General features: G+C 47.6%; 1 protein-coding gene across 4 annotated transcripts in view; it reads right to left on the minus strand.

Moving 5' to 3' along the window:
• The window catches only part of CDH12 (cadherin 12), an 873,293-nt gene that overhangs the window by 516,459 nt on the left and 340,196 nt on the right, over positions 1–16,638 (minus strand). The window lies entirely within an intron of this gene.

The following is a 16,638-nucleotide window of genomic DNA, read 5'->3' on the forward strand; positions in this document are numbered from 1 at the left end:
GTATAGTAAAAAAAAAGAAAAGAAAAGAAAAGAAAAGAAAAGAAAAGAAAAGAAAAGAAGAAGCCAGCTTAGTAAATGGCCATGTATTAAGGGGGGGGGGGGGGAGACACAATTTCCAACAATAGATAGAGATAAAAGATACTGCTTCTTTTCTTTTCTTTTATTGCAAATGATGATGGAACTCCATGAAATGACTGGAATAAAACCAAGAACAACAGACTTGAGACATAAACCTGCCATGAAGGCAATTATAGCCATGGGGGTTGCGTCCTCACCCGCATCTCCATTAGGAGACAGAAGAGTGAGGTGGTGGTGGAGGGGGAGGAATGTGGTTTTACAGAAAGGCATGAAGCAAGCCTCTTTGTCACACATGCATTCAAGACAGCAAATGTGACCCTGGTCTCAGCGTTCAGTGGTTTCATGCTAAGTCATGTCTGTGGGCGTCTTGAGAAAGCGACTGGTGGGAGATGGGCTGTCAAGTTGCAGATGGCTTGTGGTGGCCTCATGGGGCTTTCAAGGCAAGAGACATTCAGAGGAGGTTTGCCATTGCCTGCCTCTGCATGGAGACCCTGGACTTCCTCAGTGGTCTCCCATCCAAATACCAACCAACAGAGCAGAATTGCTCTCTCTTGCCCCGGACGGACGGACCAGAACCAATGGGATGAAATTAATTCAAAAGAATTCCATCTAAACATCCGGAAGAAGTTCCTGACAGTCAGAGCGGTTCCTCAGTGGAACAGGCTTCCTCGGGAGGTGGTGGGTTCTCTGTCTTTGGAAATTTTTAAACAGAGGCTAGATAGACATCTGACGGAGAGGCTGATTCTGTGAAGGCTCAAGGGGGTGGCAGGTTACAGTAGATGAGCGATTGGGATGTGAGTGTCCTGAATAGTGCAGGGGGTTGGACTAGATGACTCACAAGGTCCCTTCCAACTCTATTATTCTGTGATTCTAGTATTCTATGATTCTAACCCTCCTGTTTCTATCTGATGAAATTGGGCTAGCCTGGTCTATCCAAGTCAGAGAAACAGAGAATATGACCATGTGGAGACAATGAGCCAGCCACCGGCACTGCAAGAGTGGTGTGTGTCCGTATGTTGGAACTGCAATCAGCAAGTCATTTGGGGAAGTCAGCCCTGAAAGATTGTTGTTAACTTGTGAAACTGCTAAGCTGCAACCTATGTGCTCACTAGTGACACCAAATGGTCACTGGTGAGATTGCAGGAAACTGAAGCCATGTGCTAGGTAAATTTCACTCCTCATCCTGGGAGTTCCCTCTGTTTAAGTGGGGTTACCACCCACTTCCATTTTCTTCAAGAAGAGAATAATCTCTGCTAACAAGGAAGAAAATGCCTGTGAAATTCTATCGATTATTCACAATAAGCAGACTTCATTGAAGAAAATCTCTTTATTGAAAGGAAGACAAATTTAACATCACAGGGCCCTTGCTAAGATTAAAGAGAATAACTAACCTGACCCTTATCTCCCCTTCACCATCAGTTACATTCACACTTAATATAGACAATAACAAGGATTCAAGATGAAAAGAATAGGCTACAGATCAAAAGGCTGCATAAAATGCATGCTTAGATAATAGACCAAAACATATGAATAGCAAGAACCAGGCTATCTGGCAAAAGCATAAATCATGGTTTTGACAGAATCATCTATTAAACTCTCAGCTGTCTCTTTCTGCTGATGTGTGGGCATGTAGTCCTGTTTGCAGCCTAGCCACAGGGGCTTGCAATGTGTTGTTTATATAGCTTGCAATGTGTTGTTTGTGCTCTACTTTAGTAAGGAAACTGAAACAGGTGAATATGATACATTCATGTCTAATATTTCTAGTAAAGATTAAGCCTTTTAAACCTCAAAGCACTGTGAGTTTGGATTTTTGCCTAATCTACAAAGGTACTCAATAACTGCAGACACTGTTACGTTGCAGCTCTGTTTTTCTGAAGTAGGGCCAAATCTAGTCCAAAAGTCCCAAAACTGTGTGATTTTAGTGGCTTGAAGTGCCATCCTAAGGAGAGTTACCACCTTATGCCTACTGAAGATGAACTCAGAAAGGTGCATGCCAGCCCCTGCCCAGGACAGCACTGTTAGGTACAATACTAGAGAGTAAGTCCCACTGAATTCAATGTAAGTATAGCTGCTTAAGACTACCAGCGTGGCCACATCTATTCTCAATTAACAACATTTAAGTACACACATGCATGAAGAAAATGGGCTTCATCCACCTATGTAGTCTGGCCCACGAACTTTACAAGATTATAGGACTCCTTTGTTAGAATTGTATACCCCTTGGTATGCCTTATTTTGAAGTGTGTCTAATGTCCCTTTCAATAATGATATATCCTTCTTCAGCAACAGGAAATCACAGATAACCCATGCGGAATTAGCACTCTGCATACATTCTAATCATGTGCCACAAGTGTTCATGGGGATTGTAACAACAAGCTTCTCCTCTAATTTACAACTCCTCGTTGGAAAGAAAGTCTTTGGAGTTCATGTACTGTACGTGTGCTTGTTCTCTCTCCATAAGATTGGGAAATGTGCTCTTTCTCATTTCTTGATATTAGGAGGGGAGAATCTGCATGCATACATCTGTAGGCTCTATGGAAACTTCATAACCGAAAAACATCAGTCAAGGCAATGGGGCCATCAGTGCATTCCTGTTCCTTCAGTAGAGGGGTGGCCTGGAATCTAGCTTGGTGAGGTGTTGTAATAGCTAAGCCTCTATGGAATCAGGATTGATCCCACATTCCTCCTCCTTTGGAAGCCTGCTGGGTGACCTTGGGGCAGTCACAGTTCTCTCTGAACTCTCCCAGCACCACTTAGCTCACAAGTTGCCTGCTGCGGAGAGAGGAAGATGATGTTTGTACAAAAACAGATCTTCTTCACCAGAAGATTCCTTAGGCAGCTAATTCCATTGTTAACCCTTAGACCAGGGGTAGTCAAACTGCAGCCCTCCAGATGTCCATGGACTACAATTCCCAGGATCCCCTGCCAGCAAATGCTGGCAGGGGCTCCTGGGAATTGTAGTCCATGGACATCTGGAGGGCCGCAGTTTGACTACCCCTGCCTTAGACGGTGCCAAAGGAATCGGTGAGCTCCTCTTCACTGGTGGTCTCCAAGAAGTGGTTGGATAGATCCTTATTTTAGATGCACTAATCTCTCTTAAAGTCGGATGATAGCAGTGGTCTTGTACCAGGGATGGAGCCCTCTCCTCTTCTCCCTCCCTAGTCAGTCCACTTACCTGCCAGATCTGCCTCCTAGAAAAGCCTACCTTCAGGGTCCTTCTCCAGAATACCTGAAGCAAAGCCAGGGGTCTTCTGAAGGACACCTGCCCCAGGACAGCACTTTCTTCCCAAGAGTCATTTTTTATTTACAATCTCTAAAATCAGTTTTGAAGAACGGTGTAAATTAGATCCACATTCACAGATTCGCATGATGCCGAATGACACACACGATCCAGTCCAATTAAAATCTGAGTCCAAGGATGAGTTCAAAACAGACGCTGCTTTCAAACATTGGATCAAATTGAAAGATCTGTTCCCAGTTCTTATTACCGGCAGAAGCGACTAGCAAAACAACATCTAATTAGTTGGATTTTGTAAGCATGCTTCCCCCCCCCCCAATTAGGCCAGCTGAATTTGCAGCCAATCACTATGGGATGCACAACAAACATTGTATCTGAAATGCATGGGACCTGCGAGCAATAGTTGCCATTGCAGACAGGTTGGTTTATCCCAAATCTTTTACACTCGCCTCTCAACAGGGCATTTCCCAGCCAAATGATCTGAATACAGATATAGTTTAAGACGAAAAGAGAAATAGACCCTATGAGCAAACAATGTTCATGGCCTGCCAATAGAGAGGATCCGACACTGTAGTGGGGAAATACAGTCCAAGAGTCACCTGTGGCCAAAGATGGAATGAAATTTGAGTGGGAGAATTGATCGTGAAAGGCAGGCAGGACGGCAACAGTTCCCGGAAGGGCTGGGTGCGGTGGCATCCGAATCAGCCGTTCCAGACCGATGCAGCCAGCGCTGTGCTGCGGGGCGGTGGGGGGGGGGAAGGGAGGTGTAGGCGCTGGTGTGTAACGTGAAACGCGTGTGCCAAGTTATGCACTGGTGCCTGTGCTCCCCCCCCCCCCCAGCAGCGTGGCACTGGCTGCGTTGGCCTGGAATGGCCGATTCGGACGCCACCACGCACAACCCTAGTTCCCAGGCATTAGCTCAGGTGACATTAAGATCAGCAGCACCTTCTCAAATGGTTCATTTTTTACTGCATATGCTACTATGGTCGGTCCTGTGTTGAATGTGAAAAGCATAATTATTCATCACCACTTCTGCAAGAGAGCATTGGATTAACTTGAGCGCTGGAGAGATCTAAGGATGCAACTGAAAGCTGCACATCAAAGCAATAATTAGGCTAAGCACCGGAGTACCAATTAGTACAAAAAGAGGGAGGAGAGACATGGCGTTGGCCTCGTTAGTCAAGGAGAAGCAGAGATAGACAATGAGTGCCCATCTTGTCAGTGCTCAGTGGCAGCTCCAGGTCCATTTTGTTCAATGACAGATCAGGCCAATACAGGTTAGAGCAGGGGTAGTCAAACTGCGGCCCTCCAGATGTCCATGGACTACAATTCCCAGGAGCCCCCTGCCAGCATTCGCTGGCAGGGGGCTCCTGGGAATTGTAGTCCATGGACATCTGGAGGGTCGTAGTTTGACTACCCCTGGGTAGAACATCCCAACAACTGCCTACTCCCCTATGAACCCACTGGCCGCTCCAGTCATCTTCGGATGCCCCAACTTCTGGTGCCCCAACATCTAGAGCTAGACACAGCTGTCTTGTTTTGGGGGGGGAGGCACTCAACATTTGGAAAGCCCTTCCCTGGGAGCTTCATATGTCTTGCTGTAGCATTGTCTTCCCCCAGTGAGGAGACTTTTTGTGTTTACTTTAATAGTCTCTCACTTTGTCTTATTAGCCCTCCTTCCTGTTGAGTATTTCTATATTTAGTTAATAGGTTTAACTTTACATTGAGAGCTGGGTTTTTGGTACCCCACTTTTTACTACCTGAAGGAGTCTCAAAGTGACTTACAATTGCCTCCCCTTCTTCTTCCCACAACAGACACCCTGTGGAGGCAGTTGAGGCTGGGGGAGCTCTGAGAAATCTGACTGGCCCAGGGTCACCTGACTGGCTGCACGTAGTAGGGTGGGGAATCAAACTCTGCTCATGACACCACGATGGAAGCCATATATGTTATAATGTTTGGAAAGTTTTGGAATATGTTTTGTGTTTTTAATATATTTGGACCATGTTTGAAAGTTTGGATTTAAAAAAATGTTTGGAAACCTCGAATTAGGTGGAAAGGCACCAAAGAAATATTTTAAACAAAACAAACAAATAAATCATCACATACCTTATGTAATGAGGATTAAACTTGGTATGACTGTATGGATGAGGCAGTGGATTCTCAGAGTAGACTTGGCCATGATGTTCTCTCTCTATTTCTCTCTAGCCCTCACACACACACACACACACACACACACACCAAGTCTTCCATTTGCTATGGGTAATCAGACCTAGGATCCTGTTGCTGTCTGACATCAAGAGAAGGACCAAGAGTGTGAAATGGCAGGTTCACTTAGAGCAGGGGTAGTCAGACTGCGGCCCTCCAGATGTCCATGGACTACAATTCCCAGGAGCCCCTGCCAGCGAATGCTGGCAGGGGCTCCTGGGAATTGTAGTCCATGGACATCTGGAGGGCCGCAGTTTGACTACCCCTGACTTAGAGTCTCAGCAGCTTCCAGGATCAAGATATGCTTCTGAGATGCCTCACAGAATTAAGTGTTGGGACATGGCATTGCATGGTTTGTGCTCTTTTGGGAGGCGGAGAGCTCCAGAAGTTAAATAACTCTTCTGTTCTATGGGGAACTTCCTATGGGTTTTGCAAATGTCCTCACTGTTCCATTTGAAGCATCTGTGAGACGAAACGGGGTTGCACCTACCTGTAACCGTTGTTCATTGACGTCTTGTGTGTAGACACACATTGGGACTGCACAAGCGCAGGCCAGCCATGGAAAGCCTTTTCAGCTTAGCTCCTATAAGAGGGCGCTACCACCCTAACGGTGGGCATGCGCGCAGCTTCTCATTGGAACGCACATGTGACTAGAGGTGGAGCGCCCCACCTTTCCCTCAGTTCTGAACAAAATTCAAGAGCCCAGGACAGAAGACCCAAGCCAAGACCTCCCAAGGCAGAAGGTTCACAGTGGGGACGGAGGGAGGGAATGTGTGTCTGTACACAAGACGTCAATGAACAACGGTTACAGGTAAGTGCAACCACGATTTCATTATCTGTCTTGCAGTGCAGTCCCATATTGGGACCTTCACGAGCTGAGTACCTGAGGAGGCGGGGTGAGTTCTTAAGAGAAGAAGGACTGGAAGACCACTCTCCCAAACTCCGAATCCCTCCTGTCTTGGAGGTCAATGGCACAGTGCTTCATGAAAGTCTCCTCTCCTGCCCAGGTAGCTGCCTGGCAAATGTCCTTGAGATGAATGCTCTGATGGAAGGCAGCAGCAGAGCACATCGCCCGGAGGGAAGGAGCCCAAACTCCAACAGGGCAAGGAACCTTCAGAGACAAATAAGCTGTCTTGATCGCAGAAACCATCCACCGAGAAATAGTGCTGGGAAAGGCCTTTTTACCCTTATTAAAGGTAAAGGTATCCCCTGTGCAAGCACCGAGTCATGTCTGACCCTTGGGGTGATGCCCTCCAGCGTTTTCATGGCAGACTCAATACAGGGTGGTTTGCCAGTGCCTTCCCCAGTCATGACCGTTTACCCCCCAGCAGCAAGCTGGGTCCTCATTTTACCGACCTCAGAAGGATGGAAGGCTGAGTCAACCTTGAGCCGGCTGCTGGGATTGAACTCCCAGCCTCATGAGAGCTTTCAGACTGCATGTCTGCTGCCTTACCACTCTGTGTCACAAGAGGCTCTAACCCTTATTAGGACCCCAGTAAAACACAAAGATGAAACTCAAAGATGAAGCTCAAATACTTTGGCCACCTCATGAGAAGGAAGGACACCCTGGAGAAGAGCCTAATGCTGGGAGCGATCGAGGGCAAAAGAAGAAGGGGATGACAGAGAATGAGGTGGCTGGATGGAGTCACTGAAGCAGTCGGTGCAAACTTAAATGGACTCTGGGGAATGGTAGAGGACAGGAAGGCCTGGAGGATCATTGTCCATGGGGTCGCAATGGGTCAGACACGACTTCGCATCTAACAACAACAAAAAAATACAAATAGACAATTTGTTTTTCTAAACTCCCATGCTCTGTGTAAATAATATAAAAGGGCCCTCTGGACATCAAAAATACAGGTATGGCAATGGATTGGGACATGTGGAACCCAGAAACCACCTTGGGAAGGAAGGGAAGGAAGGAAGGAAGGGTGGATCAGGACATCACCCCAGATCAGGGTGTCAGTGGCAGGCAGTCTCAGAGTCCGGCTGTCTGCGCGTCCTCCGTTTTGTAGCATCAGGTGAGAACAGTCCCCCCCCCCCCGTACTTTTGCTTATATATTCCCACTGTCATGATGGTCAGTTCTTAGTTTGACGAAGAGTGCAAGCACTTGAAAACTCACGCCTTGAATAAATCTTGGTTGGTCTTAAAGGTGCCCCTGGACTCTGATTTTGTTTTGTTATATCTGAGCAAGTAAACGTTATTGTTCCTGAGACTTCTTGTTCCTGTGCCCTATGCCTAAAAGATCCAGGGTAAAGCATATTCTGCTCTCTCTCAGGGTGTGCTACAGAGGTGGAGCCTTAAGCAGTGAGTAGGGGCAAAGCACCTACTATTTTTATTCCTTGATTACTTTGGCCAGCACTTCCAGAGGGGTGTGCAACCGCTGGGCAAGTGCAAAAGGTTTATTGGGACCACAGCCAGATTTTCGACATTTTGGCAGCAGAGGGTGTGGGTTGAATTCTGGTGTGGGTTGAATTCCCCTGACAAATATGATACCTCTTTCCTGTTTGTAGGCCATAATGGAACAAGTTTGCTTTTCATTTTATTTACTAATTGTTCAGGGGTATAAGCCTCCCTTCTCCTTGCATGGGAGGTGAACCCATTTAAAGACTATGTTGCAGAGAAAGATAACAAATGACCTTATTATTATAAAGGAGAGCTGTGAATTGAAAATACCTTCTCCAACCTTCTGAACATTTAGGGCCGTTCCGCATTCGTCCAAAATAGCACAATGGTTACTAATTGAAATCGCTACAGTTTTGCTGTTATGCACAACGTCATTGACAATCTGCAACACTCCTGAAACCGATCCGCAAAAAGTGCTTCGTTGTAGCGCTTTCAGGGAAATCCCCAAAAGTGGATTCACCCTCCAGAAAGTGCTACACTCCTGCAACCAATCTGCAACACTAGCGGGAAAGTTCTGTGCGTTACCATTGTTGCGGTTTCTGCAAAGTCCCTCCCCCTGGCTCTCTCCTCTTATCTTCCGGCGAAGCGATCACCATTTTTTTTTCTCCGAGCGAGCGGAGATCAACGCACCGGCAAGCCTTCGTTTACCCAGTGAGGCTTCCCCGGCTGCAATCCCTCTGTTTAAAGTCACCAAGCACAAGCATCGCAGAGGCCCGTTTGCTGGTTTATTTTCGCTTTATTTTTCACACTGTTTTCGGCCGAAAATCGCGCCCGTGAGGGGGGGGGTTCACTTGGGGGGGAGCGTGGCAACAATGAAATGGCAGCTCAAACATCACCTGCTAGCTGGATGGGTCTCTCCGTTGCAATGAATCAACGCATATTTGTTGCAACGGGTGTGTGTGTTTTTTTTAAACCTTCCTTAAAGGGAAAGGGGCTGTTTGGGAGCATGATAACGGCCGCCCATTGGCTGCTTGACGGCCAGGGGCGGGACACAGCTCAGCAATAGCGCTTCCTGGCTAGCGATTTTTGCCGAGACCGGAACCCTGTAGGAAACGATAGAAACGCAACTGGATTCCACTACAAAGGCAGGTGTGCATAACGACGAATTCCACTATTTAAAATGCCGATTTTTCGTTCAGCAAACAATTTGCTACATGGATCCCGGTGCGGAATGGCCCTTAGAGTTATGCAAGTGCTTTTGAACATCATCGAGGAAGTGTTGCAGCTGAAAAAAATGTAGGTGGCGCCACAGTAGCTCTCTTGGGGGAAGGAAGAGAAACTGTTCCTGCTGGGTTTCAGAATGCCCTTTCAAATATTAAGCACGCAAGTTATACAACTGTCTAAATTCAGTCTCTGCCATTTTAGATTGCAATCTGAATTGCTTGCAATCTGCAGTAGTCATCCTTTGGCATTTAAAAATAATCAACCATTAATCTCAATGGGGTTTTGCCTGGAGCAAACACTTTGTGGTTAATACCTATTAATAGTCTCATAGACTTAAATTAACAATGAGAAAAAAAGAGCCCTGCGGGATCAGACCAATTGTCTATCCAGTCCAGCCTCCTGTCTCACACAGTTGCCACCCAGTTCCTCTGGATGACCAAGAACAGGGCAGAGAGGCCGAGGGCTTCATTAGAGCATCAGAAGAACCCTGCTAGATAACACTGGTGGTCCATCTACTTGGTTTATTAATTTACTAGTTTCAAAGCCCATTTCTAAAAATGGACCTTGAAAGGGGAGAAGGGGCAAGGGGAAGGGACAGAGGAGGGCCCACCTCCAGCCCCGCGACAGCTTACCTGGCAGGGGCCTTCTGGGGTGGCAGGGACAGGCTCTCCCTGGGCTGGGCAGAAGGCCGTCCCTGGGCCGGGCAGAGGGCCGGGCTGTTGAAAGGCCACGCAGGCTGCTACGGGCTTCTGGCAGGCCCAGGGACCTCCCCGGCGTGTTGATGATGCGGCGAGGCTGTTCCAGGGCCCGGCAGAAGCCTCCAGGCAGTGGCGCAAGTTCCCGCAGCCTTTTGGCAGGCTCAGGGGCAGCCTCGCTGCGTCCAGGACATGGCGAGGCTGCCTGTCAACCCGGCAGAAGGGCGTGGTGGCGGCCAGCTCTGGAGGCTGCCCCAGGCTTCTGGCAGGCCCAAGGACAGCCGCGCCGTGTCATTGACGCGGTGGGGCTGTTCCTGGGCCCGCCAGAAGCCATCAGGCAGCCAAGTAGTTTCCTGTGGCCATCTGGCCGGCCCAGGGGTAGCCTCTCCATGTATAGGGCGCGGTGAGGCTGCCCCTGGGCCCGCCAAAAGCCTGCGGGGGGCTGCAGAACTTACCACGGCCTTTTGGCAGGCCCAGGGGCAGCCTTGCCATGTCCAGGATGCTGCGAGGCTGTCCATGGGGCCAGCAGAAGGGCACGGTGGCAGCCAGCTGGGGCTGGCAGAAGGCTGCAGGAGGCTGGCCAGTCTCCCACGGCCTGTTTGCAGCCTGGGCTGCTGGGCCACCTCTCTTGACGGCCAGCACAGAAATAGGGAAGGCAGGCCACGTTGGGGGGTGGGGCAGGTGGGGGCAGTGTGACACTCGGAGCGGCCAATCGGGAGCCGCGATCAGAGTTTTTATCACAGACAGGCTCCACCCCTTTCTCCTGCCACCTACCCCTTAGGGCCTCTTAAGAGCCTCTTGTGGCGCAGAGTGGTAAGGCAGCCGTCTGAAAGCTTTGCCCATGAGGCTGGGAGTTCGATCCCAGCAGCCGGCTCAAGGTTGACTCAGCCTTCCATCCTTCCGAGGTCGGTAAAATGAGGACCCAGCTTGCTGCTGGGGGGTAAACGGTCATGACTGGGGAAGGCACTGGCAAACCACCCCGTATTGAGTCTGCCATGAAAACGCTGGAGGGCATCACCCCAAGGGTCAGACATGACTCAGTGCTTGCACCTTTACCTTTACCTTTTTTACCCCTTAGGGCTTTATTTCTACCACTCCGCAGGAGCGGTTTACAGATTACATTCATATACCACTCTCCCCTGGGGCTCAGAGTGGTTCAGCATCTTGTCTCACACTGTAGCCCAGCAGTTCCTCTGAGGCCTGCCCTGTTCTTGTCTCCTGGGTCTGCGATTCAGAGGATCAGTCCCTCGCAATGCAGAGGTTCACAATGGCAGGTAGCCACTGATACACCATAATCTATCCCCATAAATCTTTCTGTTTCAACCACCACAAGAGATAACTAAGAAAAGCTCTGTGCCTGAGTGCGGCTGCCGCCTGGCGTGTTGGCTGCGGTGTTGGTCTCTGAACTGCTGGCCTCTTATGTGCCCCTTTGGGCTCTGGTGATTGCCAAGGTGGCCTAACCGAGCTGAAGTGCACAACCCTAACTCATATTCTAGCTAAATCTGAAAAAGTGTGCCATGGCTCACAAAAGTGTATCCCTTGTCACAAAAGTTTATTGATCTTAAAGGTGCTACAGGACTCTGGTCTTTTCTACTTCTTCAGCATCAGATGACATGAGCAGAGAGTCACGGAAGCCACAACTCCCTGTCTTTAAGGTTCTCCTGGATTCTGGGTCTTTTCTGCCAGTGAGACCGAGTGTGTGAATGAGCTTGGTGGAACTAGTGTGTTAATGAGAACATTGTGTGGGAGTAGCAAAAATGGGACGGAAAGGAAACCCCAACGGAGTACATTCACAGTTTCTCCATGGCGGCAGGGGGGGGGGCACAGGTTTCTTATAGTGGAATCACGCTATACCTCAATGGTGGTTGCTACAAGATGTCAGACATGGAAGACATTCTGTATTCACAGACAGCAACATGGCATGGGCAGATTATTGGCTGTTGTTCCTCAACTTCAATGTGGAGGCAAATCTGGGGGCTCAAATTGGGGACAGACAGGCGGCAAAGGGGGCCAAAGGCTGCTAAGGCAGACATCTGAAAGTTTCCACAGTGCATTGCTGAAATTTAAAAACAGGAAGTAGCATGATACGATGGCTGGGTGAGTCTTCAGTGCTTACAATCACCTACCCCCTCCTCTCCCCACACCAGATATCCTGTGAGGCAGGTGAGGACAAGAGAGCCAAGGTCACCTGGCTGGCTGTATGTGGAGGAGGAGAGGGGGATCAAACCTGCTTCTCCAGATGAGAGTCTGGCCATACTTAACCACTGCATCAAGCTGGCTGTCTACGCAGTATATGTCTGTGGTCAAATAGTGCTCTTAATGTGTGTGTTTTTTCATTCTCCGTTCATCGGATTATACAGTACTGAAGAAGGAGTATTTCTTGTGCATTCTAGTCCAAAGCAGACCCTGCGGAGTGAGATAACTGACATCTCTACTTCATCAAGGTCATCTTTCCACAGTGTTCAAACATCTGCACTGCACTGAATTCCCAGGAGAAAGGGGAGGAAAAAGATTTGAGTGAGTAAATAGCCATGATATAAATGAATACCGATCTCAAGAGTCATCATGAAGGCTGAGCTTAATGGATCACTCACAAAACAAAGGATATTAAACTGTCTCTGGTGACTTCCATCAGAGACATGACAGATGGCCAAGTTAACATAGATTTACAACCAGGGTGAGTATTACGCCACAAGTATTCTATTGCTTTCCATAAGATCCCACCTGTATTTCACAGCTGAAGATATATATATATATATTTTGAAGGGGGGGGGGAATTCTAGTCAAATTTTTCTTGTGCAATCAAATCATGCTCCCCTGGAGCATTTCACAACAACATGCAGGAAGAAGCAAACACCTCTTCTCTTCTCCTAGGATCTACATGATCATTATTATCTCTTGATGACCCAAAATTTGCTGCAAATCAGTTATGATTTGTTGACTTGTTATTGATAATTTTATCACAGGCAAATGTCCTTATCCTAAACCAGGGGTAGTCAAACTGCGGCCCTCCAGATGTCCATGGACTACAATTCCCAGGAGCCCTTGCCAGCATTCGCCAGCGAATGCTGGCAGGGGCTTCTGGGAATTGTAGTCCACGGACATCTGGAGGGCCGCAGTTTGACTACCCCTGTCCTAAACTATATTCAGACCTGGAGGTCAGAAAATGGTAGGACTGAGTAATGCATCCAGTTTGAATGAGCAGGTTCACTTGCAGTTTCTCTGCGGGTCAGCTGGCAGCCCCGGCCAGCATGGCTGTTGTCATGTTGGGCTCATGAAGCTGAATCAGATCATGGGTCCATCAGGGTCAGTATTGTCTCCTCAGGGTGACAGCAGCTCTCTGGGTTCTTAGGTCGAGGTTTCTCATGTCTCCTACTCCCTGGTCCTTTTTAACTAGAAATGCCAGGGAATTGAACCTTCTGCATACCAAGCAGATGTTCTTACCGCCTATATTTACCACCTATATTTGTGTGTGTGTGTGTATAATTTTCAAAGAAAAATCGTCAAACAGATATAAAAATAAAATTATACATAACAATTTAAAAACTGCTATGCCTTTTGCATTTACCTGCTGAGGTAAAAAAATACAACAAGGCCAAGAAAAGGCCACCTAGGGCAGGGGTAGTCAAACTGTGGCCCTCCAGATGTCCATGGACTACAATTCCCAGGAGCCCCCTGCCAGCGAACGCTGGCAGGGGGCTCCTGGGAATTGTAGTCCATGGACATCTGGAGGGCCACAGTTTGACTACCCTTGGCCTAGGGCTTCGGTGATTGCTGAGGCGGCCGAACGGCACCAAAGCACACAACCCTCGAAAGGAGTGACCGGCTACCTGCAGCTGACATGCCTGCCAGAATGCCACTTTAAGAAGCTGGAAGAGGGCAAAGCTCTGCCCCTCAATGCAAAAGAGACGGGGGCAGGCAACCAATCAGAAGTAACGTGTGGTGTCGCAAGAGGAACTCTGGGTAAAAACTGAGTTCGCAACACAGTTAGCCAATTAGGTAGAAGCGAACTAGTAATAAAGCCCGTTGCATGCTGAAATGCAATGGGTGCTGGCTAGTGGTTTTGTGGAATTGCTGTTTGGCGACATGTTTGTGGTTGCAGAAGTGTTCACAGGATAGTAATCCTCCCGGGGCCAGAGACGGCCTGCTGAGATGGTTCTGCTGCTGCCAGTGGAGGGTCTTCTGAGGAAGTGTGCGTGCACACGGAAGCTCACACTTTGAAGAAAACTTTGTTGGTCTTATAAGTGCCACTGGACTCAAACACTGTTGAAGTGCTTCTTGTTATGTTTTGGTGGATTCCAAGCAACTGGAATCTTTTTCTTATTTTTCTGCCCACATCCCTGAGGTGATCCCCATGACAACTGGAGAAAAAGCCGACATGGCTGTCCAGAGACTGTCCTCTGCCACTGGAGAAACACTGCAGCTCAGAGGATGATGGATATTCTGATAAGAGGCAAGGGAGAGGAGGGGGAGGAGCTCTGGTGATTCACAGCTCACCTGCATTCAGGTAGCAGAACAAACTCTGTCCAGTGGCCATTTAAGAGCAACAACATTTTATTCAAAGTATGTGTTTTCAAATGAAAGCTCATTTCTTTACATACAATATTTCTTGCTCCACTGTTTAAATGCTTCCTCAATCCACCCTTTGGAGCTGCAGAGAGCGAGCCTCAGAAGGGGGTGGTGAGACCCCACCAAGCATTTGATGACCCAGGGCTTATCTGCACGTGATAAATATAGTGAAACTTTTACCTAATGTAAGCTTTATATTCTAGCCGCTCTGCATGACGTCATCCACATCCAGCGTCTGGCCAGCTGACAGCTCACTACATCCTCCATTTTTAAGTGCGAGTTTGGGAATTACATAAAGTGGATTTCCCAACCTATTTAGTGCTAGCTAAGGGAGACCAACCAGCAAGCAACCAGAAGAGTGAAGGTATGGAGGCTCAAACACGCTAAAGGGGCCTGCCTCGTCCTGCCCTCGCACCTGCCTCCCTCTCCCTTGTTCCTGGGGACGGGAATGTCTTTTTTTTAAATGGCTCACTTCCTGGAGCAATGAATAGGCGGACAAGCATCTAGGCAATGCCAGAAATAAAAGAATATTTATTTCAAAGTTTTAACACAAAACATGCCTCTTGAAAGTTTTCTCCTCCCTCCACAAATCAGGAACAATATTAATTTTTACATGTATCAAAGGACTCATGATCCCATAAGGGGTGGCGTTAAAAAAGCATTATACATCTATGATTCCATTCATAGGCATTGCAACGGCGAAGTATGAATTCTTAAAAAAATAAAATTAGCTGGCATCACAGGACCGTTAAGCTACATCAAAATATGGAGGAAGGGGATTGGTTGCCTGAATTGATTGACAGCCACGTATAAGGCATGTTGCTCTCTTCCACCGTTTCCAGCAGCAAATGTGGAGGGTGGGACACGTGAAAAGGTGACAAAGGTGAGACAGCAAAAAGCTGAGGTGGGGCTGGAAAACGCAAAACAATTTAGCACTTTGCCATTCAGCTAGCATAATGCTATTTTTACTGATGTGCAGAAATGACCCCCGTTTTTCCTGAGGTGCCCAAACTTTATTTTTCTTGATAGGAAGTCCCCTTCAATCTCATCTAATAAACTGCCAGCTTCAGCCACTGTTTTCAGGGTTTTTTAAAATCCCTCAGGAACCATCTAAATTGTTATTGTTTTTTTTTTACATTTTATTATACTTATCCACCTACAAATAACAACATCACCACTGACCAAAAAATAACAAACACACAAAAATAACACAAACATCTCTTCACAACCTAAGATTTCACTTCCCACCTAGTTCACCCTCCTGGACAAATAAACCCTCTTCCTGTGCTAAGAAAAACCAATTAGAATTGTCTGCTGCTTCACTTCCTTTATGTTTTGTAAAATTTTGCAGAGTCCAGAAAGATTTTCTTCATGTAGCTCCAGAAAGGAGCCCACTGTTCATAATATTTCTCCAGGCTTTCATCCTTTAATAATGCTGTTTGCCTGGCTGAATCTGCAGTGCTCAACATCTTCTTTATCCAGTCTTCTACAGTAGCTGTTTCTGAGCGTCTCCATTTATCTGCATGCACCAGTCTTGCTGCTGATCCTGCATAAAGAAGGAGAAACCTCCCATCTCTAGGCATACCCCCCCTCTACAAAGCTCAATAAAAATAATTCCGTTATTTTTCTCCAAGTCACAATTCATAATTTGTGAGGGATCTTGCCTGTAGAAGTGTTGTAAACATATTAGTTATTTCAGTTCTTCAGACTTTTGGACTTTACTCCCCTCAACCCATCTATTCAAAGGTCTATCTAAATGACCACCTAGCTGGGCTTGTTTCATCTGGCTTTCTTTTAATTACCCTAAAGACTTTTCTACTTTGTTCTAACCTAGGCATGCCAGCCCCCAGGAGGGACCTGGAATTACAGCTCATCTCCAGGAAAAAAAATGGCTGCCATAGCCTTGCGCCACCCTGAGGTCCCCGGCCTCCCTAGTATCCCTGAACATCCAGGAGTTACCAGCCTGAATCTGGCAGCCGTCCCCACTCATACCCTGCAGGCGGCCAGGGGGACCTGGCAAGCCTATCCTAACCCCATCAAGCCTTCAGTGCCATTCAGCGAAGATGGTGGGGAGAATTTTACCTACATACCAGCTGCCCAAGAAAAAGATGCAACAGCCAAGAAGCTGCCCAGCAATTGCCAGAAGAAACAGCCATTAGAGCTCTTGGGGCCATCCCCCAAAATCCCACCTCCCCTCCAGGGCTTTGAGCCAATCACCTCCAGTTATAAGAAGTGAGCTGTCTGGGGCCATGATATATGTTTTATTATATGGAAAGATAAAAGT

The sequence above is a fragment of the Paroedura picta genome, chromosome 9, assembly GCF_049243985.1.
Source record: "Paroedura picta isolate Pp20150507F chromosome 9, Ppicta_v3.0, whole genome shotgun sequence".
In the NCBI taxonomy this organism is placed as follows: domain Eukaryota; kingdom Metazoa; phylum Chordata; class Lepidosauria; order Squamata; family Gekkonidae; genus Paroedura; species Paroedura picta.